Source organism: Cebus imitator, unplaced genomic scaffold, assembly GCF_001604975.1.
Source record: "Cebus imitator isolate Cc_AM_T3 unplaced genomic scaffold, Cebus_imitator-1.0 Scaffold27, whole genome shotgun sequence".
Classification (NCBI taxonomy): domain Eukaryota; kingdom Metazoa; phylum Chordata; class Mammalia; order Primates; family Cebidae; genus Cebus; species Cebus imitator.
The window spans coordinates 6,462,732-6,471,378 of record NW_016107342.1 but is presented as its reverse complement, the minus strand read 5'-3'; the positions used below and the strand labels follow the sequence as shown (position 1 = coordinate 6,471,378).

The window sequence follows — 8,647 nt, the reverse complement described above, 5'->3', positions numbered from 1 at the left end:
ATTAATCCTCATAGTAACTTTGAGGCAGTACAAAGATTATTATCTCTGTTTTACAGATGAGGAAACTGAGGCACAGAGAGGTTAGATAGATTGCCCAAAGTTGCTCAGCCATGAAGAAGTGGAACTGAGATTGAAACCCATGCAGCCCAGCTCCAGAGACTGGGCCTTTACTCTTCTGACTGTTCACTTAAGAGAAGTATCCCTTTCTCTACACCTCTGTGTGAAACCTTGCGTGTCTTAGTTTGTTTGGGCTGTTACAACAAAATACCATAAACTGGGTAGCTCATAAACAACAGAAATTGATTTCTCACCATCCTAGAGGCCAGAACATCCAAGATCAAAGGCACCAACAGATTTGGTGTCTGATGAGGGCTTTTGCTTCCTCAAACACTGCACCTTCTCTCTGTGTTCTCAAATGATAGAAGGGGCAAACAAGCTCTCCTGTGCTTATGTTACAAGAACACTAATCCCATTCATAAGTACTTCACTTTCATGACCTAATCACCTCCTTAAAGGCCCCAGCCCTAACAGTATCACCTGCAGATTAGGGTTCAAATATGAATTTTAGGGGGATGCAGACATGGACATCATAGCACTGAGGATTGACAGCTGTTGTCAATGGTGTTCCAACTCCCTTATAAATATTCCTGATGAACAGAAAGGCAGATGGTTTTCATCTAATTATTTTTCATCTGGTCACCTTATTGAACTCTCACATTAATTCTATTTACCTTTCAGCTAACTCTCCATGATTTGGAGTGGTGATGGAGGTAATCATCTTTCCTGGAATTATGCATTATCTGGCTTCGACTTTTTCTATAGCTGTGCCTCCCATTTCTGTTTGCTACCTTACCACATCAGCTATAATTTATGAAATAATAAAAATGGAATTGAGTTTTCCAGTGGTTTTCAACAGGATAAATATGACATCAGAGAATATGGGAGCAGAGTAAGCAGTGAAGAAGAAATTACAGTAATTTAGGTATGATGTCATGATGGCTTAGTCTAGTATGAAGGCTAAGGACATAAAAAGGGGGGATATATGGGAAAGATGCCTTAGATAAAGAAATTACTGGACTTGTGATGTGAGTGAGCAATAAAATAAACTACATCTTTCCCAAAACCACTTAGTGCCGTACTGATGGTGACAATTTGTAACAGATGTTAGTATCCATTGAAAACATATGGCCGGTTATCAACAGGAGGTGAGAGGAAGTAAAGGAATCATAAGTCTCAGTTTATGAGAGTATTAGCATATATATATATATAATCAAATATCCATGGTATGTGTGTGTGTATTTTATATAATAAAATCTCCATGGTTAATTCTTCAGTTCTTGAGCTATTCAGTCCCTTTCCTCTCTGCCTGCTCCAGACTCAAAATCTTCTTTTTTCCTCAAAGCCCACTTTGTGTATTCTGTTACCTGTTCTTCCATGCATCTTGGCTTAATGGCCCTAGTTCAGGGAGTCCTTCCAGATTTCCCCAGCTCTTGGACCATACCAGTGGTGTCTCTTAGCATAGCATCCTGCACTCTTCTTCCCAAAGTACTCACCACAGTTGCGATTTGGTAGATATTTGTGTGATTGTGTAACATCTGTTTCCCTCACTGGACCCATCAGCTCCAGAAGGGCATGGAGCAAAGCTGTATTTATTTAATAAGCTGTATTTATTTCTGCCATATCCCTCATGCCTAGAACAAAATCTGGCATATAGTACATAATCCATAAATGATTGTTGAATGTACTCATGACTATACAATAATAGTATCTTAAATAATTAGCACTTATATAGTGATTTTCTAGCTTATACAATACTTATTTTATGACTGCTGTGTCTCACCTGGTCCTGTGTATCAACCCTGTGAAAAATACAGATATGGGACATTTAGCTGATGTCTTATCAGGATATGGTATTTTCACCTGTGTCATCTCACTTGGTGCTCACTGGGACCCTTGCAATTTATTCTCCAGAAGAACTGAGCTCTGAATATGACATACTCCTTATATATATGGGTTCTTCTCTCTGCTGAGATGACCCACCATTGTGGATGTCACTGTGGCTCACCCAGACTGCACCTCTCCACTAGCTGCTGGGAGCATTGGCTACTAATAGCTCCTAGCCACTCCCTTCTCTAGAGAATTGTCCGCCTCCCAAAGTCTAGAATGAAGTATCCCACCTGGGAGAGGGCAGCACATAGTTCATGACTGACTGACACAGGGTATAGAAAGTCATCACTTGACCTCAAAGAGGTTGCTATAGTTTGAATGTGCCCCCTCCAAAATTCATGTGTTGAAACTTAATCCCCATCGTGGTGGTATTAAGTGATGGGGCCTTTTGGGACATGATGAAGTCATAAGGGTTCTGCCCTCATAAATGGATTAGTGCCTTGTGAAAGAGCTCAGGGTTGAAGGGATCACTCTTTTGCACTTCTGCCATATGAGGACACAGCATTTGTCCCATTTTCTTTGCCCTTCCATCCTTTCTGCCATGTGGGGACACAGCAGGAAGGCCCTAACCAGATGTGAAACCTGCCAGCGACTTGATCTTGGACTTCCTAGCCTCCATGACTACAAGAAATGAATTTCTGTTTCTTATGAATTACTCAGCCTGTGATATTGTGTTAAAGCAGCATAGATGAACTAAGACAGTGGGCCTCCTGCAGAGCCCATACCCTTGCTGCCCTCTCCCACACTCCTGCTTCCTTGACTATCCAATAGATGTCTCTGCAGGAATCTCCATCTCGGTCTCTGCTGTTAGGGAGGCCAACCTAAGACGCATTACCTTGTCCACTTTATGCACCTCTAGCCTCCCTATAAAACTTTCCCTGGAGATGTAAGACTGGCTAGTACAGACAACATGGTCCTCAAAGAGGAAGCACCTGGAACCAGGTGGGTCCCTGCAGTCTGGTAGGTATGGAGGGAGTGCCACAGAGTGGGCATATATTGAAGCCACTCTACCAGCGCCCAGAGTGGAGGATACCAGTGTGTGGCCTTCCCTGGGACACTCAGGCATACACCACCACTCCTTGGTGAGCTGGCTCTCCTGATGGCAATACTCACTCCTTAGCCTGCCTTCCTCACTTCTAATGCCTAAAGAAAAAGTAGAGAGAGCCTTTGGGCTTTGGGTTCTATAGGGGCTTGTAACAGCAGGGCCTCACTGTCTCAAGTCCCACTGCCACTGGACCCTTGAAGTTTGGGCTTCTAGAGAGGCCCAGGGAGAAGCTGGAACTTTCTCCCACCTGCCTAAGGCCCACCTCCCTCTTCCAGGGTGCTGACAGTAGACGTGTGTGCTTGCCCACCACCACTTCCAGGGGGCATCCTGCAAGTTTCCTACAAGGACATGGCTTTACCCTGTGACTGCCACAGGTCCACTCCTCCAGATGTACATAGGAAAGCCCAAAATTCATCTCAGAGATGAACACATACACTTTTTCCCATCTTTGTTCCTGCAGTAGATGGTAAACTCCAGGAAGGCAGGAATCATGTCTTGCTACCTTAGTATCTCCCAGGGTAACAAGAATATAATTTATTTTTCTGAATTGAAAGAGTTCTTAGAGAAATGTTATACAATTTCCCAGGGTAGAGTCTTGTGCTCAATCTTATTAAATAAGTGAAGGTACATTTTCTTTTGAGTAGGATCTTGCAATAACTTAAGTCAAAGCATATTAAAATGGCTTTTTAGAGTTGATTTATATTTGTTTGTATATTTTAGGGCAGGGAGGCCTATAGGTATTCTCAAACTCTATTAAATGAGAAGACACCTTTGGATGCTCTCTCTTATCACTGCTATTCAATACAATATTAGAAGCCCTGGCCAGAGCAATCAGGCAAGCGAAAGAAATATAGGCATCCAAATAGGAAGAGAGGAAGTCAAATTACCCCTGTTTGCAGATGACATGATTCTATATATAAAAAATTCCATGGTCTTGACCCAAAAGCTCCTTAAGCTGATAAACAACTTTAGCAAAGTCTCAGAATTAAAAAAAAAAAAAAAGCACAAAAATTACTGCCATTCCTATACACCAACAATAGTCAAGCCAAAAGCCAAATCAGGAACACAATTCCATTCATAATTTCCACAGAAAGAATAAAAAACCTAGGAATACAGCTAATCAAGGAGGTGAAAGATTTCTTAACGATAGCTACAAAATACTGCTCAAAGGAATCAAAGAGGACTCAAACAAAAGGAAAAACATTCCATGGTCATAGATAGGAAGAATCAATTTTATTACAATAGCCATCCTATCCAAAGGAATTTATAGATTTAATGTTATTCTTTTTAAAACACCATTGAGATTATTTCCATAACTAGAAAAAAAAAACTATTTAAAAATTTGTATGCAACCAAAAAAGAGCTTAAATAGCCAAGGCAGTCCTAAGCAAAGGACCAAACCTAAAGACATCATGTTACCTGACTTCAAACTATACTACAGGGCTATAGTAACCCAAACAGCATGGTACTGGGATGAAAACAGACACATAGACTAATAGAACATAATAGAGAGCCCAGAACTATGGCCACACACCTACAACTATCTGATATTTGACAAACCTGACAAAAACAAGCAACAGTGAAAGCACTCCTTGTTCAATAAATGGTGCTGGGATAGCTGGCTAGCCATATGTGGAAGATTGAAATTGGACCTATTCCTTATACCATATACAAAAATTAAGATGGATTAAAGACTGAAATGTAAAACCCAAATCTATAAAAACCATGGAAGACAACCTAGGCAATACCATACTGGACATAGAAACAGGCAAAGATTTCATAATAAAGACACCAAAAGCAATTGCAACAAAAGCAAAAATTGGGATCTAACTTTCTCCAAAATTTTGTCTAAAAATTAGACAAATGGATGGGATCTAATTAAACTGGAGAGCTTCTGCACAGCACAAGAAACTATCAAAAGAGTAAACAGAAAACCTACAGAATGGGAGCAAATTTTTGCACACTATGCATCTGACAAAGGTCTAATATCCAGCATGTATAGGGAGCTTAAACAAATGTACAAGGAGAAAACGACTCTATTGAAAAGTGGGCAAAGAACATGAACTGACACTTCACAAAAGAAGATACATGCAGCCAACAAGCATATGAATAAAAGCTCAATGTCACCTATCATTAGAGAAATGCAAGTCAAAACTATAATGTGATATCATCTCATGCCAGTCAGAATGGCTTTTATTAAATAGTAAAAAACAAAAAACACAAAAAAACAACAAAACCCAGTTTCTGATGGGGCTATGGAGAAAAAAGAAACACTTATACACTGTTGGTGGGAATGTAAATTAGTTCAACCATTGTGGAAAGCAGTGTGGTGATTCCTCAAAGACCTAAAAACAGAAATTCCATATGACCCAGCAATCCCATTACTGGGTATGTACCCAAAGGAATATAAATCATTCTTTCCTAAAGACACATGTACACGTCAGGTGTGTTCATCACAGCACTATTCACAAAAGCAAAGACTCAAGTCAGCTTAAATGCTCATCAGTGGTAGACTGAACAGAGAAAATGTGGTACATATACACCATGGACTACTATGCAGCCATACAAAAGAATGAGATCATGTTCTTTGCAGGAACATGGATGGAGCTGGAGGCCATTATCCTTAGCAAACTAATGCAGGAACAGAAAAACCAAATACTGCATATTCTCACTTATAAATTGGAGCTAAATGATGAGAACACATCAACACATAGAGAAGAAAAATACACATTGGGGTGGAGTGTGGGAGGAAGGAGAGGATCAGGAAAAATAGCTCATGGGTACTAGGCTTAACACCTGGATGACAAAAATAATCTGTACAACAAACCTCCATGGCAGAAGTTTACTTATGTAACAAACCTGCACATGTACCCCTGAACTTAAAAGTTAAATAAAAAAAGACATACTTAAAAAAAAACCCTATTACTAAGGCTTGCCTGAAATTTTGAGTAGGAAGAGAATAGGCTATGAAGAGAGTACTGCAGGCAGAACCAGAACCATTCACACAACCACCTCCCTACCACTCCTTCCATTTCCTTCCTTTCTTTTTCCCTTCTTCCTTCCTTCCTGAGGTACAAAGTAGCATGGATGCCTCCCATAAATGGTGTCCATGAGTCCACACCTGTCTTAGTCTGTTCAAATTGCCATAACAAAATATCTTGGACTGGGTATCTTAAACCAAAACAGGTTATTTTTTCACAGTTCAGGAGGCTGGAAGTCCAAGGTCAAGGTGCCAGCAGTGTTTGTTTCTGGGGAGGGCCCTCTTCCTGGCTTGCAGATGGTGCCAGCTCACTGTGTCCTCATGTGGCATGGAGAGAGAGAGAGAGGGATCTTTCTCTCTTCTTACAAAGCTACAGTCCGATTACATTAGGGCCCTACTGTTAACTCATTTAACCTCAATTACTTCCCACGATTTGAAGATTAGGACTTCAACATATGAATTTTATGGGTGGGGGGAGGGCCATAATTTAGTCCTTTGCTCTAAAACTTTGTGGCTTGATTTGGCCAGTGTCAGCAAATGCAAAGCAGAGGTGTGAATGGTACATACACATTTCCACTTGATCTCTTGCACAATTGGGCTTGCTCACTCTTGCACCTCTACCTTGCCATGATAACACACCTGGCCAGCATCATTGAATGATTCAAGAGACACGTGGAGAAGAGCCAAGGCCATCTTAGAACACGCTGACAGACCAGCTGATCCCCTAAAGTGTGAGTGAACCTATCCAAGGTCACTTGAGCCCGGGCTTCTTCAGTGGAACTGCCCAGCTGACCCATGGATTGGTGAGAAATAAAAAATGGTTGTTTTCAGGATGCTGAATTTTGGAGTGATTTGTTACACAGCAGTAGCTAACTAATTATCCTATCTCTGTTCCTTCTTTTTCAAATAATTTTTTATGTGTATGTGTGCTTTTTTCCTACATTTCTTCTGTTAGAGTTTAAGGATTAATCGTATCTCCAAATTTCTTTTAATTCCTGATCACCTGAACTAGAATTCTCCCTTCCATCATCTCTAGCCTTTCACTTTTGTTTACATTTTTTCATGGCATTTATTGCTGCTCAACATATTATGTCATATGCTTATTGTTCATTGTTTACCTCCTCCAGTAGAATGAAAGCCACATGAGGGTTTGGACCATGTCTGTCTCGTCACTGTTGCATTCCCTGCATCTAGAACATGTCTGGCACTCAGTAGGCACTTTATAGGTATCTGTGGAATGAATAAGCAAATGAGTGAATACATTTTTGGAAACACTAAAACAATGACATTTATTTGAGATGTGTTTGTATATGTATATGTTTATGTATACGTGAACTGAGTGCTTATGGCATGGATTAAATAGAATAAAACAGAGCCTAGGACTTAAGTTTTGAGGCTGGTTCTAGCATTTTGCTGGGGTAACCAGATGAATGCCAGTAAAAATGGACAAAGAAACAGCACGAACAGTTGGTTTTCACTAACAAGAATGAAGAAGCTGAATGTTGCCAGTTTGTGTATTGTAGGAATAATAAGTCCTTCAAACAGGGCGGGGGAATTGTTTGCCCAGTGTATTCAAGCTGTGACCCTGCCCACAGTTATGTGCTTATATTAGCAGAGCCTGGAAGCTTCACTATTTATGAAAGGATTGGGCTTTTTGAGTACTATGCCAATTCATCTCTTTTCTGAGTTAGAATGTCTTATCCAATTCATTGGTAATTCAATTACTGCCTCTCCTCTTAAAAGGGAATGAGGCTGGGCACAGAGGCTCACACCTGTAATCCCAGCATGTTGGGTGGCTGAGGTAGGAAGATCACTTGAGGCCAGGAGTTCAAGACCAGCTTGTCCAACATGGCAAAACCTCATCTCTACTAAAGATACAAAAAATTAGCCGGGCATGGTGGCACACACCTGTAATCTCAGCTACCTGGGAGGCTGAGGTGGGAGGATGAGCTGTGATTGTGCCACTGCACTCCAGCCTGGGTGATGAGACCCTGTCCCAAAAAATCAATCAAGCAATCAATCAAATAAGGGAATGGGTCATTTAAGGAAAAATAAAGTCATGCTCAGACTTCTAAGCCATCTGCAGTGCAGTGGGACCAAGTGGTCAGCTGGCTTCCAAAGCAGAGGCTGCTGGTGGCAGGCTGGCCAATAGCCGTATCAAGGTTCTACGAGATCTGGATGTTACTGGCAGTCAGTAAGCAATTTGTATGTGTGTTTGGGAGGTAGGAGTTGGCAGGGAGGAGTAGAAAGTAGGGGCATTTGACTCTGGTAGAATAGAATCTGAAATGTGTATTATTATGAAGGACACACAATATTGAATGTTGCTGTATCAGCATCTGTTTCAGGAAGAATTCCACAGGGGAAGGGATGAGGTCTCTCTCATGCCTCCATTAATCCCCAAGTTTCATTCATAGCAACATCATGGTTATTTTCCCATTTTGGGACCTGCCTGCCCACCCTCCCCCAGGCCAATTCACTTGGTTAAGGGAGTACTTATGACAACCATGATTGTTGAACACGATTTTGTCCTCGATCAGAGTTCATTTGTCCAGCAGAGGCTCCCAACCTGGGCTGAGACCATCACAGTCCAGAAGTGAAACTGAAGCTGAGAGAGAGAGTGCTCGCGCCCTTTCATAATTCTCCAAGGGGATAGTTATCAGCTTTTTTTTTTTTTT

The 8,647-nt window shown here is 41.1% G+C and overlaps 1 long non-coding RNA gene across 1 annotated transcript; it reads left to right on the top strand.

Moving 5' to 3' along the window:
- The first annotated feature begins 2,381 nt into the window (after positions 1-2,381).
- Positions 2,382-6,805, top strand: LOC108300414. The gene is made up of 2 exons (XR_001823402.1): positions 2,382-5,172; positions 6,501-6,805. It is a non-coding gene; the product is annotated as an uncharacterized LOC108300414 (long non-coding RNA).
- The last annotated feature ends 1,842 nt before the right edge of the window (positions 6,806-8,647 follow it).